Consider the following 27,468-nt stretch of genomic DNA (forward strand, 5'->3'; position numbering starts at 1 on the left):
CATTTATACTAAGCCAATTAACCTACAAACCTGTACGTCTTTGGAGTGTGTGGGGAAACTGGAGCTTCCGGGTAAAACCCACGTGGGTCACAGGGTTTCACAAACTCTGCACAGACAAACACCCATTCGTCAGGATCGAACCCCGGGTCTCTGACGCTGAAAGGCAGCAACTCTACCACTGCACCACCATGCCACCCACGTCTATTATGATCTTGTGTAGGAAGGAACTACAGATGCTGGTTTATAACAAAGTGCTGGAGCGGGTCAGACAACATCTTTAGAGAAAAAGGATGAGTGATGTTTCGGGTCGGAACCCTTCGTCAGAGTGAAAGTAGAGGGGAGAGGAAACTGGTGGTTGGAAAATCCAGAACCAATTAGGGCCCTGTGATCTTGTGCTGGGTTGCTGTACAGATGTTCTTGTTTTAATAATACCAGCCGCCTGGACCAGCAACATTTTATCATAGGTTCATAAGTTCATATGTTATAGGAGCAGAATTAGGCCATTCGATCCATCAAGTCCACTCCACCATTCAATCATGGCAGATATATCATTCCCTCTTAACCCCATTCTCTTGCCTTCTCCCCATAACCCCTGATACGCTGATACGCATACTAATCAAACCTGTACTAACCTGTCATCTCCAAAACCTATCCATCGTCAAAGAGTAGGAGGCCTAAATAACTTGGCATATAATATGTGTCATATTTAGTGTTGCCCAGGGAGTCCGTCATGGTCTTCGTGTGAGACCTAGTGTATTCTAATGTAGTTGATGTGCAATGTGCTGTGTGCTTAGGATGGACAGTACAACAATCTTTAACAGTCGATAGGACCTCTCATCATTGGAGGAGGTATGCAAACAGATGTTTGGTAAGGACCTACAAATGCAATAAAATAAAAGTGACTTCTAGAAGGACGATTCCAAAGGCGTCTGGAATGAATTAAATTGTCATTATGCTTACAGAATCACTGATGGCACACGTTAAGACCTTAAAATAACTGTGTTCAAGGCCTCTCACCATTCAAACAGTACATTTACGTGCCACAGAATTACAATCATGTTTTCAAGTGGTCACCGTTGCACAAGCACGTTCCATGCACAGTTTAAGGCAATTAAGTCTCCTGAAGCACATAGGGCATGCACAGAATTGCTGATTTCATAGAAACATAGAAACATAGAATATAGGTGCAGGAGTAGGCCATTCGGCCCTTCGAGCCTGCACCGCCATTCAATATGATCATGGCTGATCATCCAATTTCAATTAATGATTGCTGTTAAACTAAAACTCTTGCACATACCACATAGTTGTTCTGTGCCACGTGATATAATTTCACCTGAACAGTTGTGCTTTGTGATTAAAATTTCTGCACCACAGTCTGTAGACACAGTGAGGCCCTCTATGGCACGGTGGCGCAGCAGTAGAGTTTGTTACCTTACAGCGAATGCAGTGCCGGAGACCCCGGGTTCGATCCTGACCACTGGTGCATTCTGTACGGAGTTTGTACGTTCTCCCCGTGACCTGCGAGGGTTTTCTCCGAGATCGTCGGTTTCCTCCCACACTCCAAAGACGTACAGGTATGTAGGTTAAGAAGGAACTGCAGATGCTGGAAAACCGAAGGTAGACAAAAATGCTGGAGAAACTCAGCGGGTCCAGCAGCATCTATGGAGGGAAGGAAATAGGCAACGTTTCGGGTCGAAACCCTTGGCTTGGTAAATTAAAAAATTGTCCCTAGTGGGTATAGGATAGTGTTAATGTGCAGGGATCGCTGATCGGAGCGGACCCAGTGGGCTAAAAGGGCCTGTTTACGCGCTGTATCTCTAAACTAAAAGAGGAAAAATCAATGAAAAGCAAAACATCATTGGAATATAATGAAAATGAACTGTAGTTGCTGGTTTATACCAAGTTTGACACAAAATGGTGGAGTAACTCAGCGTATTATGAGTAATTAGATAGGTGATGTTTTGGATTGGGTCCCTTCTACATTGGATATGCTTACAGTCTCTCCTGGACAACCAATGAGGCAGATGTCTGCACAGGAATTATTTGTCCTATGAAACTGAGGTAGTGTATAGTATTACTGCATAGAAAACTAATCCACACATGATCCATTGTTAAATATTTCTGTCTTTCTGGTACTCAAGCAGCACTTCATAATATTTAATGGGATCAACCACAGTTATTTATTTGTCAGTCCCATGTCTCACTGGCCAGAGCACAGGGTCATGCAGCATTACATCATGGATCATCCTTCGCGTATTAGAACAAGAGTTAAGAAACATCCTGTTGCAACTTACAATCTGAATTTATAAGTACACTGTAAGATTGCTTTACTTCTGCTTGTGTGTAACGGTGATATTTGTCAGCTATAGTGATAATATCAGGCATTTTGGGTGCTTGACAAAATGGAGGATTTCTGCTTCTGTAAAACCTGCTTGGCATCTTTTGCAAAAACCGCAAAGACCATGAGGATCATGGCTCCAGAGTGTGTCTGTAGCCTGGGACGAGGTTGAATAAAGGGTGATGTCCAGATGGCCTTTAATTGTTAATATGTATGAGGCTTTGCAGAAGGAGCTAGGACCTGTTGCAAATGCATGCTTGGGATTGGTTGGGAAATGATGGGTTACAATAATGTTGCATGGTCTTCACGCAGTTACTTGTGATTGGTCAAGGAGAGGGGCCTTGCCAAAACTGTTTACTTTGCCTTTTATAATGTTTCTTTACTTAATAGAATTGTTTCCCACTAAGTGCTTTCTATCGAAACTATGTTATGTGATGTTTGGTGATTAGGGAACTTATGGGGTTAGGAAACCCCATAAGTTCCCTAACCCCATAAGTTCCCTAATCACAAAACATCACATAACATAGATCCCACCCCCCCCCCCCCCCAATGTATTTTCGCGCCAAGGGTTCGTAAGGGTACAAAAGAGGGGAGAGCACATTGGTGTGTGCCAATCTTCTGAGATAGCGCATTGGAGTGTGCTAATCTTCTGGAGTTGTTTCTATTCGCACGAGGCTGATGGGCTCGAATGAGTAGAGACATGGATCGGACCCATGGTATTGGACTAGGTATTGTATTGGTGTTGTACAATAAAGAAAGTTGGATACCAGTGTTTTGTATTCAGTGTTTGACTGAACCAGACTAGGACCGGAATTATAATAGTAGGTTCTACACTCCTGCGTTAGATTTTTCCAAGAATACAGTTTGTTCTTTGGTGCATGGTGATCAGTTGTATTTTTAGATTAGACATTTTTAAATGTCAATCCTGGCACTTACAGTGAATGCACAGAGCCTAAACAGCATCAGTCATAACTAAATTGGAAATGTAATTCCATTTTCTAACTTTGAATTAATAGAATTCCTTCTGGATTTTGTCTGTATTCATTTATGAGTCATGCTTGTGTTAATGTATTCTTCTATTGGTCTGTTGTTTTATATCATAATCTTTTACTGTGAGTAATGCATAGTAATTATTTTGCTCAAATAATGCGGGCACGTAATATTTTCAGAACCTTTATGATATTTGGAAATTATCGGTGTTTTGGTCATGGATCAGGTGAGCCTCTGCATTGAGGTAGAGGGAAGATGACTACTTGGAAGATTGTGGGTGTGATTGTACAGTGGCAGACCTATTTTAACTTTTTTAAATGGAATTCTTTATTCAACAGCTTTATAGAAGAGTAGCTATAATGTGAGTCATACATTAATGTCACAATAATACAAATCCTTCAAGCAAGTTGACACTTATTAGCATTGCTATCCTTTTTGTTCAGTAGGTGAAGTTAGATATTGCCAGACATTGCTGATGGCGAGTTGTTTATGGCCAAAGAGCAATCATCAAAAAAAGCTATTCAGGTTAGCATGTTATTCATTTCTCAAATATAATACTTGAACATTCAAAATAATATATTTTCTCTGGAGCATCGGAGATTGAGAGGAAACAAAATAGAAGTATATAAAATGATGAGAGGCATAAGTAGGGTCGACAGTCAAAACTATTTTTCCCAGGGTGGAAATTTCCAACATTAGAGGCCACAACTATAAGAGTGAGATGGGGAAATGTTTAATGGAGAGGGTTGGTGAAGGAGCGGATAGAAAGGATGAAGACAAAAAATCTCTCAAAGACTTTCAAATTTGCTAACTTTTCAGAAGAGCCTTGTGGGAAATGGGGGAACATTTTGAAAGGCCATATGGGGAAAGTGGATAGCCTGATTTTGATAAAGTGGGATTAAATCCTGGAGCACCCCAAAAATAGTAAACCTTTAAAGCAGCCAGGAACAGGTTAGATCCCCATGAACTCGAGTTGCACAAATGTGTGAAAGAGAAATGCTTATGATCCTCAAGCCATTCCGGTTAAAATCAAATTTAATTTTTAACATGTAATAATGCAAAACCCTGGTATAAAATGGTAGAGCTTTTAACTATAATATGCAGAAAATAAACAGTTTTTTAATCATTGTTGTTGATTTAGTGTATGTAATGCAACCAAAATCATTGAATTCAGTTTTACTGGTTGGATGATTTGTTTCACCAGATATTATGTGTTCTGGGCAATGTACTTTAAGTGGTCTCCTGTGCATGTACCAGGTCTGTGTCTCTGGCATGTTCTCATGATGATAATATTGATCCATTGCCTCCAATTACAGCATCATGCAACATAGTGTTGTTGTGATTCAGCATGTATTGGTCTCTCGTTCCCATGTGCACAACAGAACATGCAGGGGATTAGATGCTGCCCCATCTGAGCTCCTACTCTGGACTTGCCTGATCTAGCAACAACCTATTCAACTAAAGGGATGGATATATTTTGTATTCAGTTCCTCAATGAACGCAACCAGCCAATCAACCCATTCAAATATAATTGCTGACTTTCATTAAACAAATCCTTCAAAAATGTAGTGCTTTTACTTGGACTTTGCATCATTGTATATTTATGTTTTTAATTAACAGAACGATAAGTAAGTTTGATCCCAGTAATGATTCCAGAAATGATTGGTTTAACATTTATGATGAGCATTTGATGGGACTGGGCTGGAGTTTAGAAAGATGAGCTTTAGAAGGATTAGAAGGGGACCTCATTGAAACTTGCCGAATAGTGAAAGGCCTGGATAGAGTGGATGTGGAGAGGATGTTAGTGGGAGAGACTAGGACTAGAGCCCATAGACTCAGAATAAAAGGACGTGCCTATAGAAAGGAGATGAGGAATTTATTTAGTCAGAGGTTGGTTTAGTTTAGTTTAGTTTAGAGAGACAGCGAGGAAGCCGGCCCTTCAGCCCACCGAGTCCGCGCCGACCAGCAATCCCCGCATATTAACATTATCCGACACCCACTAGGGACAATTTTTACATTTACCTAGCCAATTAACCTACAAACCTCTTTGGCGTGTGGGAGGAAACCGAAGATCTCGGAGAAAACACATGCAGATCAAGGGGAGAATGTACAAACTCCGTACAGACAGCACCCGTAGTCGGGATCGAACCCGGGTCTTCGGTGCTGCATTCGCTGTAAGGCATCAACTCTACTGCTGCGCCACCGTGCCCCCTCTGTGGAATTAATTGCCACAGAAGGCTGCGGATGGCCAAATCAATTTTGTTGGTGATTGATAGATTCTTGATTAGTACGGGTGTCTTGGGTTATGGGGAGAAGGCAGGAGAATGGGGTTGAGAGGAAAAGATAGATCAGCCATGATTGAATGGTGGAGTAGACTCGTTGTGCCGAATGGCTTAATTCTGCTCCTATAATTTATGAACCTCTGAACATTAATTGTTTCAAAAGAATTTAAATATCTGCAATTGCCAACATTATTTTAAAACAATTATACACAAATGATCAAAAACACAATTCTTCACAAGTTTTCAAAGCAGCAATATGGTGCTGTTGGTGGAACTCGAGAATGACTGGAGGTTTGATCACCACCTGCAGTCCAATTCACATGTGGGACTGTTGAGGGTCTGACGGTCAAGGTTGTTGGGAGCAAGTCGCTTGGGTGGCCGCAGGGCTGAAAAGAAAATCAGATCAAGTGTGATTTGCTTTATTATGAACACCTTTACTTTTCATTTAAAAAAATAATCCTAATGAATTATGAATTCCTCCTGGTGCCATTAACTTTTTTTACTTTGTGCACTAGCTTTTTATGGAACACATTAGTAATTATTTTTATAGGGTTGTTATGTTTATGGCTGGAACCCACCAAAATCTCAAAATGTAGAAGGTCAAGATCAGTACATTCATTCAGGGGCGGAAATCGCTATCAAAACATGGGGGGATACAATTTATTTATAGCCACACACACGCACCCATGCGGCTTTGGAGGCTTCAACTTTCGATGTGGGTCCTATGGACGGTAACATCGGGGAGCTGACCTGTTTAAGAAGGAACTGCAGATGCTGGAAAAATCGAAGATAGATAAAAATGCTAGAGAAACTGAGCGGGTGAGGCAGCATCTAAGGAGCATGTGCAGAAGGGTCTCGACTTGAAATATCACCTATTCCTTCACTCCATAGATCTGTCTCACCCACTGAGTTTCTCCAGCATTTTTATCTACCTTCGGGACCTGACCTGATTGGTGACTGACTCCGAACTCCAGCAACAGCTGCTTCGTCCGCCTCGGTGGGGCTTGAATTGGCCCGTCCGCGGGGCCTTTCATCCCCCGGCACGGCTTAAAATTGCCCGCGGGATCTTCCATCGCCCGGCGGGGGCTTCAACATCGGGATCCTCGATCGCCTCGACACAGCAATTTGATCGCTGGGCGATGGAAGATCCTGTGGCCAATTTTAAGCCGCACCGGGCGATGAAAGGCCCCACGAAAAAGGCCGATTCAAGCTCTGCTCTATGATCTTTGCTCCACCAGGACGTCTCCCTCCTCTAATCACCGCACTCTATCGTCTGTCCCACCCCCGTACATCTGCCTCTGACTGACACCTCCCTCCTCCAATCATCGTGCTGAATCATCATGTTCCGCCCCCCCACTGCCTGTTGACCGACGTCTCTCTCGTCCAATCGTTGCCCTCGATCATCAGTCCCACCCCCACTCTAGCGGAAAGCGGAGATTATTAATAGATTTTTTTTCACCGAATTTCTAAATCCGGATTACAAAACATGGGGGGGATTGTCCCCCACCTCTCAAAACATGGAGGGGACATGACCCCCCCTCCCCCCGGGGATTTCTGCCCATGCATTCATTGTATCTGTAGCCATTTTATGGACAGCCTATGATGTGGGCCATCTTGTCCAGATTTCTCAGCCTTTGGTCGCAATAGTCTATAAATTTTCTCTAGTGACAGTGAATGTTTAAAGTTCCTCCAACTCTTTCGATTGCTATTACGATTTATTTTCAAGACACTTACACTGTGAAGGCAGTCAAAAAAACTGTGCGAAGATCTCTATTCTTTCCTTATTTCTTTTAATCAGTTTCCAAGTCTCATCTCTGTGTGACCGAGGTCTATCTTACTCTTTTATAGATCTTGTTTCCTCCTAAATTCCAAAGAGGTGCAGGTTGTACAGGTTAAATGGCTTTGGTGAAAATTGGCCCTCATGTAAAGGATGGTGCTAATGTACGGGGATTGCTGGTCGGCACGGACTCGGTGGGCCAAAGGGCTCGTTTCCATGCTGTATCTCTAAACTAAACTAAACTAATTGTCAGATTTTATATTCCTCTAAATCTATTTTCTTACTTTTTCATAATATTTTATTCTGCCAGTTTGTAAACTTTTCTACTTCAATTCAATAACATTCTTATTTACTTTTGTTACATACAGATGCCTCATTCTTCTTGCAGCATTTTTATTTCTCAAGGAAATATATCTTTGTTGAGCCTATCTCCTTAATATATATATTTCCATTGTATCTACCCTGTCCTTTTACCTTTGTAATTGCCTGTATTTGAATTTCAAACTCCAGTCTCGAGCTGAAGTTTCTTGTTCTCAAACTGAATGACATTTTCACATTATGAACACCCATCCTATGAAGTATCCTTTACATCATCAAATAATTATGAATCATTAGTCATGACCAGTTCTGAGATGATCTGTTTCAGGTTTGGTTCATCAACATGCTGCTTTAAGATACTATCCAAAATGAACTCTTGGAATTCACCCTCTAGGCTGCTTGGCTGATTTGACTTTTAATTTCGTTTAGAGATAGAGCAAGGAAATAGGCCCTTCGGCCCACCAAGTCCATGCAGATCAACGATTACCCATACATTAGTTCAGTCTTGCACACAAGGGACAATTTACAGAAGCCATTTAACCTATAAACCTGCATGTTTTGAAATGTGGGAGGAAACCGGAGCACCCGAAGAGAACCCAGACCATCACAGTGAAAATGTGTAAACTCCGTACAGCCAGTACACATAGTCAAGATCTAACCCAGGTCCCTGGTGCTGTAATGAAGCAACTTTACCTCTGCGCCACTGTGTCGCCCCAGAATTGTCCATTCTGCTCGAAGGTAGTTGCCGGTGTGTTTCTCAATACCTTTATTTGCAGACTTCATTGTTCATCGGCTTATGTTTGAAGAATTGTTGACATGCTTTTTGATCCTAGAAATTATGGAATGAAATCATTCTTAACAGATCATTTGACTTCAAAGAAAAACAAAATAGAGGATTCAATCATATTCTGTTTTGTCAAATTAAGCTTAATATGCTTTTCAACACACCAATGCAGGCAAGCTGCCAATGTAATTTCATGTGTTGCAAAATCTGAACACGTCATAAAATAATGTAGTCCACTGCCTCGGATGGGCTGTTCGAAACAAATTGATCTTGTTGCAAGTTACTTGATGAGTGTTGAAGTATTCGATGAATTCTGACAACTCGTTAAATCTACATCTTTCCTGGGCAAAGACATAGTCAAGCAAGCTCTCTTTAATAATGTGTGATATTATTGCATTGGAAATTGCTCCATCCTGATAAACACACAGCAAATAATATCCTTTTCATTTCACTCACTTCAGCCAGTATTACAAATCATCCAATGATTAGCCTTGACAAAAATATTCACTGAGATATTGTGTTCTGAGTGTGTATCTGCAAAAATATTGACAGTCAAAACCCAACATTGTGAAGGTAAAATAGTAAAATAGACTGTATTCAATTCTGAAAGTCATGTTACACATTTTCTGTATCAACCCTTGTTCATTTGAAATTTCAAATTGAAAGAATGTAAAGTAATGTTTTTTTTAGCATAATTTCATTTGGTTTGGTTAATTTGCATTGGATAATTATTAATAACACTGCAAGAAATAAAAATTTAATTCACACAGCAAAACGGAATAGTTGTGGAAATATGTACTGAGTCAAGATGATTCATTTAGTGGCTGACATCTTCAATAAAATATGGAGTGGGAGTTTGAGACCTCATAGTTTGCAATGATCAAACTCATACATTCATGCAGAAAATAAAACTGGATGCTATTAAAAAAAATAGCTGAAAACCATGATTGTGGAATGAGGGGAGCCTGTTTACAAAGGGGAAATCATGCTTGACTAATCTTTTGGAATTTTTTGAGAATGTAACTAGGAAAATGGACAAGGGAGAGCCAGTGAATGTAGCGTACCTGAACATTCAGAAAGCATTCGATAAGGTACCACATAGGAGATTAGTGTGCAAAATTAGGGCACATGGTATAACGGGTAGAGTGCTGACATGGATAGAAAATTGGTTGGCAGACAGGAAACAAAGAGTAGGGATTAACGGGTCCCTTTCAGAATGGCAGGCAGTGACTAGTGGGGTACCGAAAGGCTCGGTGCTGGGACCGCAGCTATCTACAATATATAACTGTGAGGTGGATGCTATGAGAACTCAGGGTGACTTGGACAGGTTGTGAGAGTGGGCGGATGCATGGCAGATGCAGTTTAATGTGGATAAATGTGAGGTTATCCACTTAGGTAGCAAAAACAGGAAGGCAGATTATTACCTAAATGGTGTCAAGTTGGGAAAACGGGAAGTACAACGTGATCTGGGGGTCCTTGTTCATCAGTCAATGAAAGTAAGCATGTAGGTACAGCAGGCAGTGAAGATAGCGAATGGCATGTTGGCCTTCATAACAAGAGGAGTTGAGAATAGGAGCAAAGAGATCCTTCTGCAGTTGCATAGGGCCATAGTGAGACCACACCTGGAGTATTGTGTGCAGTTTTGGTCTCCAAATTTGAGGAAGGACATTCTTGCTATTGACGGAGTGCAGCGTAGGTTCACATGGTTAATTCCCGGGATGGCAGGACTGTCATATGCTAAGAGAATGGTGCGGGGATCTTATTGAAATATAGAAGATTATTAAGGGGTTGGACATGCTAGAGGCAGGAAACATCTTCCCGATGTTGGAGGAGTCCAGAACCAGGGGCCACAGTTTAAGAATAAGGGGTAAGCCATTTAGAATGGAGATGAGGAAACACTTTTTCACACTGAGAGTTGTGAGTCTGTGGAATTCTCTGCCACAGAGGGCGGTGGAGGCCGGTTCTCTGGATACTTTCAAGAGAGAGCTAAATAGGGCTCTTAAAGATGGCGGAGTCAGGGGATATCGGAAGAAGGCAGGAACGGAGTACTGATTGGGGATGATCAGCCATGATCACATTGAATGGCGGTGCTGGCTTGGAGGGCTGAATGGCCAACTCCTGCAACTATTGTCTATTGTTCCTAGAACTGTGAGACACCTATGAGCAGACATATATTTGTAAAGGTTACACTACGTGAGTAAAGGTAACCAAAGCATTTCACTGACTGGCAATGAAACATACTTTCCTTTTTTTTTCTCACTTTTTAAAATAGTATAATTACTGTATTTGTTGCAATTAAGTTAACATTTACCAAAGTGTTGTTTGAACCAGAGTAATGTTACATTATTTCCTATGTCAAATGGCATTACAACTTTTAAGCCTTTATTTAAATTGGTGCAGGAACAGTAGCAATTTCAAGTGGAACCTTGACATACTTTTACTTTATTACTTTATTGTCATAGTAGTGTGCATACGACAAAATTCAGGTGCACTGAGCTTACTAAAATACATGTGGGATTGGAAAAGGTAAATAGGTTCTAAAGGGACAGCTATCTGCTGTTGCTAAAGAGAAAATCTGTGGCTGGTAGCATAAATGTGCCTTTTTGCCCTTCCTTGTAATCAAATATCTTTTTCAATTTAAATCCAATTATGATGTGCAATTGAAATGCAAAGCAGCCAAATAACAATTATGCAAAGGGCCGTGTCACAAATATTATCATCATTTATTAGCTCTCACAAGCGGTGCACCTGAGATATGAAAGGACACTGAGATTTAATCCAAGTTCAGCCAGAGGGTTGTCCTTGGAGAACATTCAAGTGGGTTTGGACATTGGTAGGACTACTTGCATGGTCCAGATCAATGAACTCAGTACCAGAGGATTTCATTTGAACTTAAATTAACTCCTGCAATACAAGCAAGTGCCAATGCACTTTTCCACAGATAAAACACTACTCAAGGGCCTGCACCACGAGCATGCGACTCCATGCGGCAAGCGCGACCTAATGTGGTCGCTTGAGCCATACGGCCTCGTGGGGCCGGTCCCACTTCGGTCGCCGGAGCCGTATGGAGTTGTGCGGAGCTGGTCCCGACATCGCGCGGGGCTCCGAAAAACTGACCGTGTTCAAAAATTCCGCGCGGCAACGGCCTGCCGGCCTGCAGCCGCCTCGACGCCGTACACACCGCCTCGATGGGCGTGTGCAGCATCTCGACGCCGTACGCAGCGTCTTGACGCCGTACGTCATGCGCGAACTTCCCTCGGACTTCACTCGAACTTCACATCATTCACTCGACCTCCGCGCGGCCCCCGCTTCCGGTTTGGTCGCGCTCGCCGCATGCAGGTGCATGCTGGTGGGACCGGCCCTGTACGGGAATCACTCGACCTCAGCACGGCCCCCACTTCCGGTATGTATGGGATTAATCGATATCTGTAATTGGATTATAAAGAGATCACCTCCATGTGGTTCGGCCCCTCGAGGTCCCGGGACATATAAAAGTCAGCTACCACGAGGTCCCGCATCGATCTTCTGGGAGAGCGCTTGGGACTGCGTGACCTTCTGGAGTGTCTCTGTTTGAGCGAGGCCTAGAGGGCTTGATCAGGCAGATACAAGGATCGAACCCGCGGTGTGATAGGTGCAGTAGTTGAACTGTAATGGTGTTTTGTCAAAATAAAGATTAGTTGATCAAGTGGTTGATTCAATGGTTTTTGACTGAAACTAGACTGCGGTGGAGCTTAGAATGAGCAATTTACACATACAGACAGCAGCCGAGGGCTGGATCAAACCCGGGTCTCTGCCGCTGTCTCTCGCATATACATATATTTTATAAATATATATGTGGTTGTGTATGTGTTTGTGTGATATATAGAGAAATAGAAAGATAAGGAGCTGCAGATGCTGGAATTAAGTAAAGTATACAATGCTGCAGTAACTCAGTGGGTCAGGCAGTATCCCTGGAGGAAAATGGAATTCCTAAGATTTACTGCCCGCTTGTTGAAGACATTTCTCATTTCTATGCTGAATGACTGATTCCCTGAGTCTGTGACCTTTTGTTTTGAACATACCAGGCAGGAGAAACATCATTTCTTCACCTGACCACTCATTCCCAGGATGTATTTTGTGAGCTTTCATGTGATCACCCCTCTTTCTTCCAAATTCTAAAGAGTGTGGGCCCGGAGACATTAAGCACTCTTCACATTACAAACCTTGCATCCCAAGAAGTAAACTGGTGACTCGTCACTGCTCACCCTCCGTTAGTATATTCTTCCTCAGATAAGAATAAGCTTGTACATAATATTCCAGATGATGTCTTAAAATGTGCTTGTATAATTGGAGTAAGACATCTTAAAATCAGCTTCTAATAAAGGCTGACACTCTTTTTGTCTTCCTACAGTAAGTGCTAATTACATCTTCATATTAACAAAGAGCGATTCATGTACTCAGACATTCAAGTCCCTCTAAACACCAACATCCTTCAATCTCTGAAAATCAGAAAAGCTGTATGTGCTGCAAACCGGAATAAAAACATAAAATAGTGAAACACTCAGCAGGTTAGGCAACATCTGTTGCTAGAGATGCAGTTAAAATTTTGGATCTTCAAACTAAAATGTTCACTCAGTTTTTCTTTGTACAGATGCTACCTGAACTGCTGGGGCTTATACCATTGTCTATTCAATTTCTTACAATGTTTTAAAAATTTGGTGCATGACCTCACATTTGTAATATGCCTATTCTTTCCTATCTCAATATCATCGGAGGTCTTCTGTATCATCCCAAGACCCCATGTTGTCATTTTGCTTTGTATCATTTGTTAACTTGGTGTGAGAGAATGTTGTTAAACTTTAACTGTTCTACTTGTTACCACCTATTGCAAAACCACAGTAAAGATGCCACATTGTTCTTAGGAAAGCCTTGGCCGATTGATCGAGGCATTGTGTAAAGATATCTGTTTCTTTGTGCGTGATGTTATTATTTGTTATCTGCAAAACCAACAGTGCTGATGCACGGGTCTGAGTAATGTAATTTAGGCAGTTTCAATAAAATCGGAACTCCCTGACTAAGCTGTTTAAGGAGCTAAGATATGTGCTAGTCTGCACATACATTTGTTTGTTCAGCAGTATGTAAGTGCCGTCTGTACTCTGGAGGAACTGTCTCTCGGGGCTGTTTGTCATCTACATCAATGATTTGGAGGAGAACATACAGGGCAAGATTAGCAAGTTTGCTGATGATACAAAAGTGAGTGGTTTTGCAGATAGTGAAGATGGTTGTGAAAGATTGCAGCAGGATCTGGATCGATTGGCCAGGTGGGCGGAGGATTGGTTGATGGAATTTAATAGAGAAACGTGAGGTGTTGCATTTTGTGATGTCGAACAAGAGCAGGACCTACACAGTAAATGGTAGGCCTCTGGGTAGTGTTGTAGAGCAGAGGGATCTAGAAGTACAGGTACATGGTCCCTTGAAGGTCAAGTTGCAGGTAGATAAGGTGGTCAAAAAGGCTTTTGCTACTTTGGCCTTCATCAGTCAGAGTATTGAGTATAGAAGTTGGGAGATCATGTTTTTTTTATAAGACGTTGGTGAGACCATAATTAGAATATTGTGTTTAGTTCTAGGCACCATATTATAGGAAAGAGATTGTCAAGCTTGAAAGGGTTCAGAAAAGATGAGGATGTAGCCAGGACTAGACGATGGGAGCTATAGGGAGAGGTTGAGTAGGCTGTGTCTCTATTCCATGGAGTGCAGGAAGATGAGGGGGGATCTTATAGAAGTGTACAAAATCATGAGAGGAATAGATTGGATAGATGCACAGAGTCTCTTGCCCAGAGTAGGGGAATTGAGGACCAGAGGACATAGGTTCAAGGTGAAGGGGAAAAGATTTAATAGGAATCCAAGGGCTAACCTTTTCACACTAAGGGTGATGGGTGTATGGAACAAGCTGCCTGAGGATGTAGTTAAGGCTGGGACTATCCTATTGTTTAAGAAACAGTTAAACAGGTACATGGATAGGACAGGTTTGGAGGGATATGGACCAAGTGCAGGCATGTGGGACTAGTGTAGCTGGGACATTGTTGGCCAGTGTGGGCGAGTTGGGCTGAAGGGCCTGATTTCACACTGTATCCTCGATTGATTTCTCTGAGTTGGATATATTGTATATTCTTTGAAAGAGCATGAACATTCTGGGCCATCCCATTAATGCGTCATCCCATTAATCACTGCCATTCATTTATTCTCACTATATTCTGTATGTTATTTGGTCTTTTAATCTACACTGTTAAATTACCTCATTAACATTCCTGAATTTCTAGTTTTCTGTTGTATTTTAACCAATGTTATACATGTCATGACATATAACTTGATATTTGACATAACTTTCCTTTGACATAATTTTTTGTATTTTATAGCACTTTTAATAAAAAATTAAAGGTTAACCAGCTGATGCAATGTATTTGGACTTTTGGATCGTCCGTCTGCAAGTTCAAATAGTCTGATCAATTTTTTGTCCCTCGTATAATCTGCCAATTACAGCCTAAAAAAAAAATCTAACAGATTTGTCAAACATTAATCCCCTTTCATAAATTCATGAATTCTATTCAGTTCTATTACTATTTTCTGTATCCTAATACTACTCCCTCAATAATAGGGCCCTATATTTTTTATTATTTCTTATGTTGAGCAACAAGCCTATAATTTGCTCATTTCTTTGTCTCTCTCTTTTCTTAACTAATAGAATTACATTTGCTATCTTCCAGTCTGTGGGAAATCTATAATTTCTGTACATATTTGGAAGATGGCAACAATCGTCTCCACCATTTACAGCATCAGTTCCTTCAAAAGCCTGGGTACCACTAATTAGATCTTGTAAAAGTTTCCCTTTCCCTTGAGGGAGTGCAGCGGAGGTTCACGAGGTTAATTGCCGGGATGGCGAGACTGTCATATGATGAAAGAATGGAGCAACTGGGCTTGCATTCACTGAGATTTATGGGCTTGTCCCACTTACGTGTCCTTGGCACGCAAATTACGCGACTTCGTCATCACGTTGAGGTGCACGGACATCGTATGGCCGCGCGGGGCCGGCCTCTCTGAGAAGCGCAGAGGGTATGTAGTTGTGCGCAACTTCGTGCGGGGCACCGAAATTTTTGTAGCGAACAAAATCAATGACCTGTCGCGTAACTGACAACCAAGTGGGGCAGGCCCAAGACCCTGGCGCGACGCAACGTCTCACCTCCAGCAGCAGCAGAAGCAGGCAAACGACCGACGAACTCTGCCTGGGGCTCATGACCGTTGCGGTCTGGATCCGCCCCCACTTCTATTCCCAGAGCGGGGCCAAGAAAATTGAAGATAGACACAAATTGCAGGAGTAACTCAGTGGGACCGGCAGCATCTCTGGAGAGAAGCAATGGGTGACATTACAGGTCAAGACCCTTCTTTCAGACTGAAGAAGATTCTCGACATTAAACATCAGCCATTCAGTCTCTCCGGAGATGCTGCCGATCCCGTTGAGTTACTCCTGCATTTTGTGTCCATCTTCAAATAACGTCACGCAATCCAAACGGCTGTGCGAATGCATGAAATCGCGCACGACTTTCGCAGGACCGTCACGCTTCAACGCCACCACGAGATCACGTAATTAGCGTGCCAAGGACACGTGAGTGGGATGGGCTTTAGAAGGATGAGAGGAGATCTCATTAGAAACATATACAATTATTAAGGGATTGGACACGATAGATGCAGGAAACATGTTCCCGATGTTTGGGAAGTCCAGGACCAGGGGCCACAGTTTAAGAATAAGGGGTAGGTCATTTAGAACTGAGATGAGGAAACACTTTTTCACACAGAGAGTTGTGAATTTGTGGAATTCTGTGCCTCAGAAGGCAGTGGAGGCCGATTCACTGGATGCATTCAAAGAGAGTTAGATAGAGGTTTAAGGGCTAGCGGTATGGGGAGAAGGCAAGAACGGGGTAATGTGGATGATCAGCCATGATCACATTGAATGGAGGTGCTTGCTCGAATGGCCGAATGGCCTACTCCTGCACCTATTGTCTATGTATCTAAGTATTAATATCTCCAATATTAACTTCTAACTCGTGCAAGTTTTTCATTCACTTAACCTGGAATCTACTTTTTTGTGAAAGGTTGTTGTCTTCAATGGTGATAAACACAAAATATTTGCTTAATTTCTCTGCTTTTGTTTTATTCCCAAATATAAATTCTCATGTCTCTGTAAGAGACCCACATTAAGTTTAATTAATTTCTTATTTTTTACATACCTGTTCTGGTTTTTTAATGCCAATCTTCATGTTTCTTCATGCACCACTACAGAATTCTGAAACCGTCCTAATCATCCGGTTTACTGATATTGTTTGGCAATGCTATATATCTTTTCCATTTAACCTAGTACTGTGTTTCGTTTCTCTCGATTGCCATATTTTCTGTTCCGCTTTCTTTGCTTTCAATAAATCTACGTTATTGTTATATTATACATTTAATTGTTAGTTGTTCTTGTTTACTGCCAAACCTGTTAATGTAGTTTCAAAAGTAACCACAACCAATTTGTGGTCTGTCCCCAAACTCCCCTCAACTAACTTTTAGTATTCATTACTAACCTTGACAATGGCAAATAAATTATTGGTGTTTCACCTGTTAAAATAGTAGTTTTTTTTCTATTTCCCCATCAATGAACTAAATGAACTATTTTAAGAATACTAGTAATTATTGTAATTAATATAACAAAAGCCCTAAAATGAGTTTGAACCACAGTGACAGTTTACTTCATATTATTATTGCATCATAATTATATGGACCTACAACCGAAAAGCAGCAATGTTCCGTCATTACTTTTGGTGATAATTTTCCCATATTGTTCTATGTTTCTTTGTTTCTATATTTAGGTGCTTCTTTGGTAGAGAGAATACCAAAGATACGTGGATGGATAGCATATAGAGCTAATTTTCTGTGAGTAATTCTGCGGCCACTATCATCAGTTAATAAACAGTTAGTGCTGGGGGGTCTGCAGGAAACCAAGCAATGAAACAAGCTGGAAAAATGAGCAAAAATAGGGACAAGGCAAATTCTCTCCTAACCTTAAAGCAGGAAAGATCCAGAATCAACCAAACCCCACTAGAAAGCAATACAAATAAGTATAATGGTGAAAACTAGTCCCACAGCAGTGAATAATGAGGCCTGAGATTGCACAGAGTACCCATGTTTGTAAACCAAGACTACCAGAGGCCCGAGGAAGAAATCTGAGAATAAAATATATCCAGCCTGCTCCTGGTGTAGCACTCAGCCATGACAGGACAGCATTTCATTTCCCCCCTTGTACAAGAGATAAGGGTTATAAGACACAATGATCATAAGCTGATCACATTCTGATAATAGACATTGGGTGAAGATGTTGTAAAATGCTATACCATGTTTTTGCTTGTGTGTAGAAATGCCATGCTTTGCACAATCAAGGAGAATTGTCCTTTCCCAATTGCAAGCGCAAGAATGATCAAAATAAAGGCTCTTCTTTTTTACCTGATAAATGAACAAAAATTGTGATTCTTGTCACTACAATAATTTTCCAGTATAAACTTACTTGTTGTTTCTTCGCTAAACCTTGTAATTTTGGATACATTCGCTTAAAATGTATTCATAATATTTTATTTCATGTCAGAAGAAATAATCGATGTTTAAGGAATGTCCTGCTTCACTGCTATCTCCCATTTACAATTCATGAGAATAAATGATAAATTTAAATAACTGTTACTGCTAATATAGAAAAAAACAGAAAATTATAGCTCCCCGATTCTGAGAAATTGTCCAAATTAACAGTAGGAATAAGAACAACATTTTAATAAATATTGGTTATTATGCAGCACAAATCACAAAGTTATAATGTAAATATTACATTAAGAAGTTAGCCACGTGGGCTAAGTTTTGAATAACTGGAACACTTTTGGAGAGCTGCTTTAATGATTCTAATTGACCTTCAGATTACTCCAAAGATAGACACAAAAACCTGGAGTAACTCAGCGGGACAGGCAGCATCTCTGGAGAGAAGGAATGGATGATGTTTCGGGCCCAGACCTTTCTTCAGACTGGTTATGGATAAGGGAAATATGAGATACAGACAGTGATGTGGAGAGATATACAACAATGAATGAAAGATATGCAAAAAATTAATGATGATAAAGGAAATAGGCCATTGTAAGCTGTTTGTGGGGTGAAAATGAGAAGCTGGTGCGACTTGGGTGGGGGAGGGATATTGAAGGAATGCCGTGGCTACCTGAAGTGAGAGAAATCAATATTCATACCACTGGGCTGAAAGCTGCCCAAGCAAAATGTGAGATGCTGTTCCTCCAATTTATGTTTAGCCTCACTCTGACAATGGAGGATACCGAGGACAGAAAGGTCTGTGTAGGAATGGGAAGGAAAATTAAAGTGTCCAGCAACTGGGAGATCAGGTTGGTTCACGTGGGCTGAGCAAAGGTGTTCTGCGAATCGATCGCCCAGTCTGGGTTTGGTCTCGCCGATGTATAAGAGTCCACATCTTGAACAACAGATACAGTAGATGAGGTTGGAGGAGGTGCAAGTGAACCTCTGCCTAACCTGAAAGGACTGTCGGGGTCCCTGGACAGTCGAGGGAGAAGGTATAGCGACAGGTGTTGCGTCTTCTTCGGTTGCAGGGGAAGGTATCTGGGGAGAGGGTGGGAAGGGTGGGAAGGGATGAGTTAACCAGGGAGTTGCAGAGGGAACGGTCTCTGGAAGGCGGAAAAGGTTAGAGATGGGAAAATGTGGGTATTTCTGGGATCCCGTTGGAGGTGGCGGAAATTTGGGAGGATTATGTGTTGTATGCAATGGCTGATGGGATGGAAGGCGAGGACGAGGGGGACTCTGGCTCCGTTGTGACTAGGGGGATGGGGAGCAAGGGTGGAGCTGCGGTGTACTGAGGAGACACGAATGAGGGCCTCATCTATGATGGGAGAGGGGAACACCCGTTTCCTAAAGAATGAGGACACCTCGGATGTTCTAGTATGGAACACCTTACCTTGGGTGCAGTTATGGCATAGGCGGATGAATTGGGAGTAGGGGAAAGTCTTTGCAGGAAGCAGGGTGGGAAGAAGTATAGTCGAGATAATTGTGGGAGTCAGTGTGTTTGTAATAGATGTCAATTTATTGTGATGGAGACTATGAGATGAAGAAAAGTGAGAGTGGTGTCGGAGATGGTCCAAGTAAATTTGAGTGCAGGATGAAAAATGGTGGTGAAATTGATGAAGTCCATGAGTTCTGCATGGGTGCAGGAGGTAGCACCGATGCAGTCATCAATGTAACGGAGATAGGGAATAGGGCCAGTGTCAGCCTGGAACAGGGATTGTTCAATGTACTCCACAAAGCGTCAGGCATAGCTGGGGCCCATGCGGGTGCCCATAGCTACGCCTTGGACTTGGAGGAAGTGGGAGGAGTCAAAGGAGAAATTGTTGAGGGTGAGGACCAGCTCCGCTACAAGGAGTAGTGTGTTAGTAGAGGGAAATTGAATAGTTATGCGGTCAAGGAAGAAACAGAGAGCTTTAAGGCCTTCCTGGTTGGGGATGGAGGTGTAGAGTGACTGAATGTTCATAGTAGAAAGTGGAAGTCATTAAAGAGACGAAGGGCTTGTGAGGTATTTTGGACATAGGTCGGGAGAGATTAGACCAGTGGGGATTGGATGGAGTTGAGTTACGTGGAAATCATTTCCATGGGACAGGAGCAGGCAGAAATAATGTGTCTGCCGGGGCAGTTGTGCTTATGGGGAGAAGGTAAAAGCGAGCTGTGCGGGGCTGGGAAACGATAAAGTTGGAGGCTGTGGAAGGCAGACAGCCAGAAGTGATGAAATCAGGCCTGGTGCTCATCTGTGCGTTAATAGGCCAAGGATAAGTAGGAGGAGGAGTCCGAGAGTTGTCGCCTGGCCTCAGCACGGTAGAGGCCAGCGCGCCAGACTAGCACGGCACCTCCCTTTTCGACGGGTTTGATTATAATGTCAGGGTTCCTGTAGAGTGAGCGGAGGGATGTACATTCAGACGGGGAGAGGTTGGAGTAGGTAAGGGGAGTGGAAAAGTCGATGTCAACTTAGAAGTAAAGAAGAAGGTAGAAGGCTGTTCTGGGGAGTCCAAGAGGAGGGGAACTGGTGGATACGGGAGAAGGGGTCATCACTGGGTAGTGAGGACTCCTTCCCGTAGAAAAGGTCACGTAGGCGGAGAAAAGCTCCACGTCATCGTGGACCCGGAACACATTGAGGTGGGGGGCGGAGGGAAATGAAGGTGAGGCCTCTGTTGAAGACAGACTGTTCCGTATTAGATAGGGCGAGGTCTCAGGGGATGATGAAGACACGACAATGGTGGGGGTTGGGGTCAGAGGAGGGCCGGAGGGTGGACAAAGGCCAAGGCATTCTTGCCATAGAGGGAGTACAGAGAAGGTTCACCAGACTCATTCCTGGGATGTCAGGACTTTCATATGAAGAAATTCTGGATAGACTCGGCTTATACTCGCTTGAATTTAGAAGATTGAGGGGGGATCTTATAGAAACTTACAAAATTCTTAAGGGGTTGGACAGGCTAGATGCAGGAAGATTGTTCCCGATGTTGGGGAAGTCCAGAACAAGGGGTCATAGTTTAAGGATAAAGGGGAAATCTTTTAGGACTGATGAGAAAAACATGTTTTACACAGAGAGTGGTGAATCTCTGGAATTCTCTGCCACAGAATGTAGTTGAGGCCAGTTCATTTGCAATATTTAAGAGGGAGTTAGATGTGGCCCTTGAGGGGATCAGGGGGTATGGAGAGAAAGCAGGTACAGGATACTGAGTTGGATGATCAGCCATGATCATATTGAATGGTGGTGCAGGTTCGAAGGGCCGAATGGCCTACTCCACCTATTTTCTATGTTTCTATGTTGCTTACCAATGATTCAAGATAATTGAATACACAAGTCTAGTGAACAAATCTTGCAATTACTTTCATTCTGTCCATTCCAGTCAGTTTCTCTTCTGTACATTGATCAAATTCTGTGCATATTTTTAAAGTCCACTCACAAACTCTTTTTATTAGTGGATCTCTACGGGAAGTTCTGCTCTATTGCACTTAACGTGTGCATCCCTTTTCACTTCCCACATCAAGACTTTTCATGGAGAACCATCCACTGTGGAATTGAGCTTGGAGCTCCTGTACTCAATCATACAGTTGTGTACAAGGAGAAAATTGTTTAGCTTTGTAGCCACTGGAGATATTGCAGCTTTGGGAACTAAGAGTGGCTTATGATATAAAACAATGGTAAAGGACCTGTCTCATAAAAAGCTAATTTAAATTCCTGATTCCAAACACTTTCTCAATTTGCACATAAATTTGCTTTATTTTTGTGAATCCACCAAAAGCAAAAGCAGTGTAGACATAGAAACATAGAAACATAGAAATTAGGTGCAGGAGTAGGCCATTCGGCCCTTCGAGCCTGCACCGCCATTCAATATGATCATGGCTGATCATCCAACTCAGTATCCCATACCTGCCTTCTCTCCATACCCTCTGATCCCCTTAGCCACAAGGGCCACATCTAACTCCCTCTTAAATATAGCCAATGAACTGGCCTCGACTACCCTCTGTGGCAGGGAGTTCCAGAGATTCACCACTCTCTGTGTGAAAAAAGTTCTTCTCATCTCGGTTTTAAAGGATTTCCCCCTTATCCTTAAGCTGTGACCCCTTGTCCTGGACTTCCCCAACATCGGGAGCAATCTTCCTGCATCTAGCCTGTCCAACCCCTTAAGAATTTTGTAAGTTTCTATAAGATCCCCTCTCAATCTCCTAAATTCTAGAGAGTATAAACCAAGTCTATCCAGTCTTTCTTCATAAGACAGTCCTGACATCCCAGGAATCAGTCTGGTGAACCTTCTCTGCACTCCCTCTATGGCAATAATGTCCTTCCTCAGATTTGGAGACCAAAACTGTACGCAATACTCCAGGTGTGGTCTCACCAAGACCCTGTACAACTGCAGTAGAACCTCCCTGCTCCTGTACTCAAATCCTTTTGCTATGAAAGCTAACATACCATTCGCTTTCTTCACTGCCTGCTGCACCTGCATTCCCACTTTCAATTGTAGTTTACGAATATAATCTATTCCCTGGCTTGGTTCATTTTACAATTTGACCTGCCAACTACAAGTTGTGCATGTTATTGTAGTGGACATGAAGAACTTTACTCATTTTTTGGTGTCTTTCATTTTGTGTTCCTTGCCCATTTCACATCTTTTATCAATAAGTGATTCAATGGTCTGAGCATCATTACAATATCTGGCAGGAATTATACAAAGCACTGCACCGGCCAAGGTGGGCAGGCATGGTGGTGCATAGGTAGAGTAGCTGCCTTACAACGCCAGAGACCTGGGTTCAATCCTGACTACGGGTGCTGTCTTTATGGAGATTGTACGTTCTCCCTGTGACCTGTGGGTTTTCTCCAGGATCACTGGTTTTCTCCCACACTCCAAAGATGTACAGATTTGTAGGTTCATTTGTATAATTGTAAATTGTCCCTTGTGTGTGTATGTTGGTGTGCGGGGATCGCTGGTCAGTGTGGACTCCGTGGGCCAAAGGGCCCCTTTCCGTGCTCTATCTCTAAACTAAGCTAGACCTGAGGAACTACGTGTTTTCTGCAGCATTTTGAAGTTTTGGAGCATTGGGGATGTCTTCTATTTTTCCTTTCACTTATTGTGAACCATTAAGATCAACCCTCAAGCCAAGATACCCTACTTCATGTTGTAAATACACATATTTCTTCGCTTTAACTTTCTTCAGAATCTGAATTCTAATGTTTTAGTAGCGCTGAGCAATAATCCATTCATTGAAATCCTGGCCTGGAAATTCATTGGCAACAACCTTGGTCCGTGGGGTAGCCCCGTCTATGAACAAAGCCATTTCTGCATTTATGTTCATGGTCAGGTGCTGTAAACTATCTTTGTCAACATTTAGTTGTGCATTGAAGAGATGGGTGCACAATTCTTTGAATATTTTTTTGATTCTCCTAATTGCAAGAAGTCTTATAACGTTTCCAGGAAACTTAGTACATCTATGGTCGTCACAAAGCTGCCAGCCATATTGGCATCACCCACACAAGCCTGTATTTATAAACACCATTTTGTTCTCGCCTCTCTTGTTCTTTAATTTGAGCCGATGAGCATGTGAGGCTTTGCACACAGGCAGAAGCAAATGTGCATATTGCAGCTGAATATGCCATTTGATCAGTCTCCACTTATGATCATATCTTTCCAAAAATGTGTCAAAGTGCAAATGTGGGGCATTAATACTGAAAATATTCTAATCTCGCTTGAGTTGTTTTGGCCAGTTTATCTCCATTAACATTGGCCTGGTTTCAGAGTTTGCCAGTGATGGATAACTGTGCAGAATATGTGTTGGGTTACACTGCGTATTCCACTTGTCTGTAAAACAAACGTAATCAGAAAATGTTTCCGGTTTGATGGTACTTTCTGTCAATGGTATCTGGTTGAACTTGCTGGAGTAAGTGCCTTGATTCAATATGAACCTATCTCTTGCAGTGTCAATTTGCCTATCAATTCTTCTATCATTAATGGACACCTTTATGTGAAAGTCAATGTCATACAAGCATGGAATTGGGCCATTTGGCCCAACTCATCCATGCCGATCAAAGTGCCCCGTCTAAGTTGGTATGATTTGCTTGGGTTTGACCCCTATCTCCCTAAGTCTATCCTATCAATGTACCTATCCAAGTATCTTTTAAACATTTATAGTACCTGCCTCAATTACTTCCTCCAACAGCTCGTTCCATATACCCATCACCTTCTGAGTGAAAAACTTCCTATTAATACTTGCCTCTCATGTTAAACCTAAATGCCCTCTAATTTATGATTCCCCAACCATGGATAAAAGACTGTATATTAACCATATATATTCCCTTCACAATTTTATACACCTCCATAAGATACCTCCTCAGACCCCTGCCCTGCAAGAAATAAGGTCCGAGCCTGCCCCACCTCTCCCTATAGTTTAGCAACATCCTCATGAATCTCTGCCTTCTTTCCAGCTTAATGACATCTGTCATCTAGCAGGGTGACCAAAACTGAACACAATACTCCAGATGTGGTCTCACCAACATTTTGTACTACTGTAACACATAACATCCTAACATCTATACTCATTAGCCTGACTGATGAAGACCTATGTACCAAAAGCCTTCGTGCTACATTGAACAGTCTCTCAGTTTTACTGTAACTTTTGTTTGTGACATAGAAACCTTATGATTACAGTTCTTCATTATCAATATGAAGTTCCAAACTATGAATCCTCTTTCGTTTTGTCATTTTGGATTTGTGCTGAAATTGTTTTTGTGCTAGTTTTAGCTGTGGATCTGTCAACGTGTGACTTGGAAAAATTGGCTCTTCAAAACTGACAACAAATGGTGATCTATGACCATCGACATAATAGCAACTGATTGATCTGGTCTCATGGATGCACTCAATTCCATTACCTTGCACTGTCAGATGGCTCCGTGACAATGGACTGTAAATATCTTGTTGGGGGGGGGCAAAATTCACAGGCATATTTGGATGTCTTTTACATCAAACCATTTTTCGTAGGATAGGGACATCCCTGGAGGAATAGCGCCTCATATTTCGCTTGATACATAGAAAATAGGCGCAGGAGTAGGCCATTTGGACCTTCGAGCCAGCATTGTCATTCAATGTGATCAAGGCTGATCATCCACAATCAGTACCCCCCGTTCCTGCCTTCTCCCCCTATCCCTTGATTCGGCTAGCCTTAATAATAATAATAATAAATTTTATTTATGGGCGCCTTTCAAGAGTCTCAAGGACACCTTACAAAAATTGAGCATGTAGAGGAAAAACATGTAAGGGGAATGAAAGAGCTCTATCTAACTATCTTTTGAATGCATCCAGTGAATCAGCCTCCATTACCTTCTGAGGCAGAGAATTCCACAAATTCACAACTCTCTGTATGGAAAAAGTTTTTCCTCATCTCAGTTCTAAATGGCCTACCCCTTATTCTTAAACTGTGGCCCCTTGTTCTGGACTCCCCCAACATCAGGAACATGTTTTCTGCATCTAGCGTGTCCATTTCCTTAATAATTTTATATAATTCAATAAGATCCCCTCTGATTCTTCTAAATTCCAGTGAATACGTGCCCAGTCGTTAAATTCAAGTTCAAGTTCAAGTTTAAGTTCATTGGTCACATACTCAATTATCCAGGTATAACCAGTAATGAAATGCTTAAGTGCCTGTCCAGTTGTGCATGGTTCCCCACTTACACATAACCCACATAAAACAATCCCCACATATAACACATAATAAATATGTACCCCATAGATACCACATAACCCACATAAAACAATACCCACATATAACACATACCCCATAAATATACCACATAACAAGTAGTGCTGTTACAAGCAAAGTGACAAGTGCCGTGGAACACCTGTGATGACAGCATGTTCCATCCAGTTCAGTCCCATGTGTGTGTGTGTGTGTGTGTGTGTGTGTGTGTGTGTGTGTGTGTGTGTGTGTGTGTGTGTGTGTTTGATGGTGGCGGGGCGGGGCGGGGGGTTTGGGCGGGGGTGCAGGTGCTGGTGAGGTGCTGGTGGAGGAGGGTGGGGAGGGTTTGGGCGTTGGGGGGCTGGGGGGGGGGGGGGGGAGCGGCGACACTCAGTCCTCAATTCTTTCATCATATGACAGTCCCGCCATCCCTGGAATTAAACTCGTGAACCTACGCTGCACTCCCTCAATAGCAAGAATGTCCTTCCTCAAATTAGAAGACCAAAACTGCAAACAATACTCCATGGGTGGTGTCACCAGGGCACTGTACAACTGCAGAAGGACCTCTTTGCTGCTATACTCAACTCCTCTCGTTATGAAGGCCAACATGCCATTTGGCAGCTTACAACCCAGTATTATGAATATTGATTTCTCTAATTTAAAGTAACCCTTGTATTCCCTCTCTCTCTCTCTCTCTCTCTCTCTCTCTCTCTCTCTCTCTCTCTCTCTCTCTCTCTATTCCTCCCTCACCCTAGTCATTTTACTATTCACTGTTTGTATCCCTTCATTATCACCTCCTCCACTGCCAACAATGGAGCATTTTTGCTCCACCTTCCTTGAGTCATTGGACTCGCTGTGATTTGTTTCTGTTTCTTTTCATACCTCTAATTACCCTCTCCCCTTACTCTCTGTCTGAAGAAGGCTCTCAACCCGAAACATCACCTATTCCTTTTCTCTGGAGATGCTGCGTGACCCGCTGAGTTACTTCAGCATTTTGTGTATCTTCAGTGTATCTGCAGTTCTTTCTTCCACACTGCCAATGTTGCTATTTATTGCCCATCCATGTATGAGGGAACTGTTATGAATCAATGACATTGATGGATTGCCAGAATGATATTACAGATCCAAGGGGATGTTTAAGACTACTCAGTGTTTCGTGGTTACCATTAGCAAATTTCAGATTTATTTAATTCCTTGAGTTTAAATTCCCTATCTGCTGTGCTGGGATTCAGATTCTTGTTATAGAAAAATGGTCCAGAGCATTAGCTGGTTTCAGTAATTTAACAAATTTGTTGCTATAATAGCCACATACAATTTTGAATATCATCTATTGCATAACAATCTTAATAGAATTCATTTGTCTACTTCTGAAAACACTATCCTGTCACCTAAGGACCATATAAAAAAGCCACCAATTTACAATGCACGGAATCTTTAATGGAGCGACTGATTGTCTCTCCATGCTGCTGCTCCTTGTCCTAAACGTATCCTGTTCCTTCTTCAATCTCCATTAAATTATTCCGACATGAAGAATATGTCCATTTATTTGACATACAAAGGTATCAAAGGTATTTTATTAGTCACATTCACATACACCCAGGTGTAGTGAAGTGAAATGCTTTTTGCCATTTTGCAGCAGCACAAAAAAAGAATACAGACATAACACCATTGAGAG

The 27,468-nt window shown here is 42.1% G+C and overlaps 1 protein-coding gene across 1 annotated transcript in view; it reads left to right on the forward strand.

Moving 5' to 3' along the window:
• LOC116978788 (glutamate receptor ionotropic, delta-2-like) overlaps positions 1 to 27,468 on the forward strand; it is a gene marked incomplete at its 5' end in the record, with an annotated part of 428,679 nt that overhangs the window by 132,457 nt on the left and 268,754 nt on the right. The gene's annotated exons all lie outside the window — the stretch shown is intronic.

The sequence above is a fragment of the Amblyraja radiata genome, chromosome 11, assembly GCF_010909765.2.
Source record: "Amblyraja radiata isolate CabotCenter1 chromosome 11, sAmbRad1.1.pri, whole genome shotgun sequence".
In the NCBI taxonomy this organism is placed as follows: domain Eukaryota; kingdom Metazoa; phylum Chordata; class Chondrichthyes; order Rajiformes; family Rajidae; genus Amblyraja; species Amblyraja radiata.